The 6,000-nt window shown below is 35.4% G+C and overlaps 1 long non-coding RNA gene across 4 annotated transcripts in view; it reads right to left on the bottom strand.

The window, feature by feature from the left end:
• The window catches only part of LOC118006461, a 341,382-nt gene that overhangs the window by 41,783 nt on the left and 293,599 nt on the right, over positions 1-6,000 (bottom strand). Inside the window, exon 4 of one of the 4 annotated variants that reach the window (XR_004678087.1) lies at positions 1,886-1,899. The exons of 2 other annotated variants lie outside the window; for them this stretch is intronic. This is a non-coding gene — a long non-coding RNA (uncharacterized LOC118006461). Of the gene's footprint in view, positions 1-1,885; positions 1,900-2,028; positions 2,599-6,000 lie in introns of those variants that run through there. One more of the 4 variants, XR_004678086.1, reaches the window with a different exon arrangement.

Below are 6,000 nucleotides of genomic sequence, written 5' to 3'. Positions count from 1 at the left end.
TAAATAAATAAATAAATAAATAAATAAATAAATAAATAAATAAATAAAACTATTGAAAATGCATTTTAAGATTATAAAGGAGAAGAAAATTCAAAACTCATAGCATCATTTAACCTTCTTAATTGTAGAATAAAATCCTAAAAGGAAAATGGGATCAACAACAAAGTAAATTTATTAGCAAATTATTAGTGATGTGTACATATACAAAACACAAATATACACATAAATGTTGATTATATATCACAAATTTTACATGCATAGAAAAGTTAATATCAGAATATATATTATTAAATCTATAATGAGGTCTTCTGTGATCTGGCTAAGTTTAATCTACGATTACTATCCCACTGAAATGTTTTCCATGCTGTTTTATGCCTCTCTATAAAACTACATATATATACATATATATATATATACATACACACATACATATATACATATACACACATATATGTTTATATATATGTGTGTGTATGTATATATATGCATATATATGTGGACTATGTAACTCCCACTCCTCCTGCAAAATGTAGTTATTAAAAGTTAAACACACTGCTCAGAAGAGAATTATTAAAAAAAAAATCAATGAGGGACGCCTGGGTGGCTCAGTTGGTTAAGCGACTGCCTTCGGCTCAGGTCATGATCCTGGAGTCCCGGGATGGAGTCCCACATCGGGCTCTCTGCTCAGCAGGGAGTCTGCTTCTCCCTCTGACCCTCCCCCCTCTCATACTCTCTCTATCTCATTCTCTCTCTCAAATAAATAAAATCTTTAAAAAAAAATCAATGAAAATAAATTAATAATCTATTACAAGAATTAGAAAAGGAATAGGAAACTGTAATGAAGCAAAACAGAACAAATTATTAAAGAAAAAGCAGATAAAACTGAAAATATAATAGAATTAATAAATTCAACAGCTGGTTATCTGAAAGAAAAAAATTACTAATGAGCCTATTTTTGTAAGAAAAATTAGAAATGCACAAAAATGAATAAGTTGTTATAGGAAAATAACCACAGTGAGAATAAATTTTAAAAAATAGAGTATGTTGCTAAACACAATGCAAATAAATTTGAAAATCCAAATAAAATGAATAATTTTCTATGAAAACATAATTTGCTAAAACTGACCTCAGAAGAGATGGAAAATTTAAAGATTGATTTACATAGAAGAAATAGGGAAATCTGTCATGAGGTAAATCCTAAGACATCAGTCCCAGAGGATTTCATGGGGAAACTTTTTATTAAGTCTCTAAAGATCAAGCAATTTTAAAGCTTCTAAAATCTCTTCCATATTATAGGTTAAAGAAGAAAATCACCTGACACAACAAAGATTGCATATATGCACTCAAACCCTCAAATCAATAGCACTTAAGAATATCAAAGCAAAAATCCTAAAACTAGCAAATTTAATCAACATATACCCAAAAAGAATCATACATCATGACAAAGTGAGGTTTATTCTAAGAATTTTCAATACTAGGAAAACTTTTAATAAAATTATGTTATAATATTAATGAATCTCAGAAACATTTTATTGTCTTTGTTAATGCTGAAAAGCCATTTGTCAAAATTCAATAACCATTTTTTATTAAAATACTCAATAAAATAGATTTTGATAGCAATTTCCTCCATACGATAAAATACATCCAGCTTAGTCCAAAAGCCACTATCATGCTTAGCAAGCAACACCAGAAGCATGACCAACAAAATCAGAAACAAGACAAAAGCCTTCATTACCAATATTACTTAACACTGAACTGAAATACTAACCAAAAAGTTAAGAAAAAGAAGTTATAAATGTATATTTGGGAAAGGAAGAGGTAAAACGAAGGGGGAGAAATCGGGGTGGCGGGGAGACGAGCCTTGAGAGACTATGGACTCTGAGAAACAAACTGAGGGTTCTAGAGGGGAGGGGGGTGGGAGGATGGGTTAGCCTGGTGATGGGTATTAAGGAGGGCACGTTCTGCATGGAGCACTGGGTGTTATACGCAAACAATGAATCATGGAACACTACATCAAAAACTAATGATGTAAGGTATGGTGATTAACATAACATAATAATAAAAAATAAAAACAAAAAACAACAAAAAAGTAAAACTGTTACTAACTACAGACAACATCAAGATGTAATTGCATGCATAGAATATCCTAGAGAGTCAAATGGCCTCTGTCACATACAGCAGATGAAACAAAAACACTGTGGGGATAAAAGATATTGAGAGAGTTGTATTTGCAAAGAGACTATAACTAGATGAGACATATAAAATACCTCTGAGCTTCCAACTTTCTGTTGGGAAGAAACAGGCAGAGAAAACTGCTCAGCCACCAATAAGTGGATATTGTCCACTGCTTTCTTTATATAAAAGGAAGAAAGACATGGAAGATCCTTCTAGAGGATAAAGCCAAAATCTATGGAGCACGAAAACTAGGGAGCCAGAGCAGAACTAGGACCTGATTCAAGGTTTTTGTTTTTTGTTTTTGTTTTACCCTCAGGGTAGTAAGCTGGCAATATTTACCCAGATGATTTTCAGAACTGCTAAGGATCTCTGACTGCATGCTATATGGTGCCCATTCTTCTTATTTTCAAATCACAGTGATTACTGCCAAGGGAGACAAAGTAAAAAACAGTATTGATATTTACATGTATATTCATAAAGATGCATATGAAACTCATAACAGTGAGAACTACTTTAGCCTGGGTGGAAACTGGAAAGACTGGGGTCAAGGTAGAAAGGAGACAGACTTTTCTCTGTCCATCTTTTCATATGTAGAATTTCTGGAACCATGAGAAGGCATTCAATATTCAAAAAATAAAATGGAAAATGAAAAAATAATTTAAAATATGTCATAGTACTGGGGTGCCTGGGTGGCTCAGTCAGTTAAGCATCTGCCTTCAGTTCAGGTTATGATCCCAGGGTCCTGGGATGGAGACCTGCATGGGGCTCTGTGCTCAGCATGGAGTCTGCTTGTCCCTCTCCCTCCCCCTCTGCTACCCTCCCCCACAGCCCCCCCACCCCACTCACACACTCTCTCTCTCAAATAAATAAAACCTTTAAAAATATATAAGTCATAGGAAACATTAAATTATTGGAAAAAAGACTAAAAGAAATATAATATGATGATTCCTATATTTCTGATTTGATCAACTTAATGCAATACACCAAGATAGAAAATATATTGTAAGCACTTATGAGGAAACTGTTTTAGGTATGTTGAGTATCAATTATATCTTAAAGCTAAGCACTGGTTTTAGGATGACCACGGATTCAGGTTTGCCTGGAACTACTCTGGTTTGAGCACTAAAATCCCCATGTCCCAGGAAACCCCTCCTTGGGATGCAAAATATGCTGGTTTTCAGCAATGGGTATAGAAGGTTAGGGGGAAAGTACAAAACCCATATGGATGCTCAAAAAATTGAAGCAATAAGTAACACTGTGATTTGCAGTTCATAAAAATGAAACATCCATTGTTGCAGCACTGAGTGATGTGACTTATATGTGCAACCTAAATGCATTGTGATCATGAACATTAACAGTCATCTTTCACTTTCCTGTGGATTAATTAAGCGCTTTGCGTTGAGGTAATGTTAGTTTAATTTTAACATTGTGAATACTTTGACCAAGTTTTCTAAGAGTTCAGATAATGAAATGAGAATGATTATAATACCAATGTCAGTATAACCCACACAACTGTATTATTTTAATGACAGAAAGACACATTTAATTGTATTAGGGAGATATTTAACCAAGACAGAGCATTTTATACAATAGGCAGAAAGGAATTTGGGAATGGGCGTGGTGGAAAAGGGGATGCAAAAGTACATAGGGAGTAGAAATTTCACAAGTCCTAGATGAAACACTTGGGTACTTATAAATCAGTCATATGTTTTGTTTTTTCCATCTCCCCAAAATACAACAATGTTCAGTCAAAACAGTCAATGTATTAGCCTGTGGACACACATAAGAATAAATGCACATCCTATGATCCACTGGATTATTCTATAAAAATAAATAAAGTTATGTTTCTTGATTCAGAGACGACAGCCATGTAGGCAAACAAAAGGAGAAATTTTGAATAGATGGGTTGACCTATGATAGTGTAAACCAGATTTAATTGGACCTTATTAATAAACACACTTCTCTCTGTATATTCAGTGATGCACTGAATCACAACAACAAAATGTTTACTCTAGTTCGTAGATCCTTTGTTTTGAAAAATGGAGTTTCAAATCTTCTTCTAGGTTTTTATGAAGATATTATGAAACCACAGAAAACATAAAACAAAGAATGCTGATATCTGGGCGCCTGGGTGGCTCAGTTGGTTAAGCGACTGCCTTCGGCTCAGGTCATGATCCTGGAGTCCTGGGATCGAGTCCCACATCGGGCCCCCTGCTCAGCAGGGAGTCTGCTTCTCCCTCTGACCCTCCCCCATCTCATGCTCTCTCTCTCTCTCTCTCATTCTCTCTTTCAAATAAATAAGTAAATAAAATCTTTAAAAAAAAAAAAAATGCTGATATCTTACCCAAATAAGAACTAGACTTTGCCCGTTAATTTCCTATTGCCTTGTAACAAATTACCACAGACTAAATAGCATAAAACAACACCAATTTACTTTTTTATGGTTCTGGAAGATGGGATCCTGAAATGAGTATTACTGGGTTAATCAAGGCATTGGGGCTAAAAATCAAAGTACTAGCATAACTGAGTTCCTTTCTGGGGACTAGGGGAGTATATATTTTTTTTGACTTTTCCTGCTTCTAGAGGCCACCTCCATTCCTTGCCTGTGCTTCTTCACATCTTCAAAACAACAATAGCTGGTTGAATCTCATAGATCACATCACTCTGACACTGACTCTTCTTCCTTTCCTCTCCCAAGTTTAAAAAACCTTGTGATTACACTGGAACCACTTGGATAATCAAGGATAGTCTTCTTTTTTTAAAAGATTTATTTAGGGGCGCCTGGGTGGCTCAGTTGGTTAAGCGACTGCCTTCGGCTCAGGTCATGATCCTGGAGTCCCGGAATCGAATCCCGCATTGGGCTCCCTGCTCAGCAGGGGGTCTGCTTCTCCTTCTGCCCTCTGCCCTCTCGTGCTCTCTGTCTCTCATTCTCTCTCTCTCAAATAAATAAATAAAATCTTAAAAAAAAAAAAAGATTTATTTATTCATTTGAGAGAGTGAGAGAGTCAAGGGATTGCTAGGGGAGAGGAAGAGAGTCTTAAGCAGAGCTTAAATGTGGGGCGTGGAGCCCAATGCAGGGCTTGATCTCAGGACCCTGAGATCATGACCTGAGCTGAAACCAGGAGTTGGAGGCCTAGCTGACTGAGCCACCCAGGTGGCCATATTCTTCCATTTTAAAGTCAGCTGATTAGCAAACTTAATTCCATCTGCTATCTTAATCACCCTTTTATCATGTAACATAATATATTCACAAATTCCAAGGATTAGGACTTGAACATCTTGCAGGGCCATTATTCTGACTACCACACTCCTCTATTTACATATTTGGCAGACTACGTGAATGTAAATTTTGACAAATCCCATTCAGCTTATAAACTTCTGGCCAAAGAAAATGCAAAGATATTACCTGCTAAATGCCCTGCACACCTTATATGCAGCACTGCTCAAAGGATGTGTGTTTTGCCCAACTGTGAAACTGAGGATTTCATAATGAAAGCTTTTGATCATTTTTCAGTTATGTCAAAGTGTATAAGTACTTAATGAGATTTTGGACTTTATAGAAATAAAACTATATATTCTCCTTAGACATAAGCCTACAAGATGGCTATTATTGTTACTGGCCATAAAAAGGATTAAAATCTTGGTCTGCCATAAATTCATTTTGAAAGTATGGGACAAGAATAATGTTTTTCTCTAATTTGGAAATACACTGAAGGTAAAAAGAAAAGGATTGAAGTAAAATAGACATTTATGGGTGGTTTCTCTAAATCTGATGAACTCTGAATGGCCATAAGGAATCTAGATGATTGCACCTGAGTTGTTAAG

Source organism: Mirounga leonina, unplaced genomic scaffold, assembly GCF_011800145.1.
Source record: "Mirounga leonina isolate KUSES-001 unplaced genomic scaffold, KU_Mleo_1.0 Mir_115, whole genome shotgun sequence".
Classification (NCBI taxonomy): domain Eukaryota; kingdom Metazoa; phylum Chordata; class Mammalia; order Carnivora; family Phocidae; genus Mirounga; species Mirounga leonina.
This window is presented reverse-complemented; position numbering and strand designations above follow the sequence as displayed.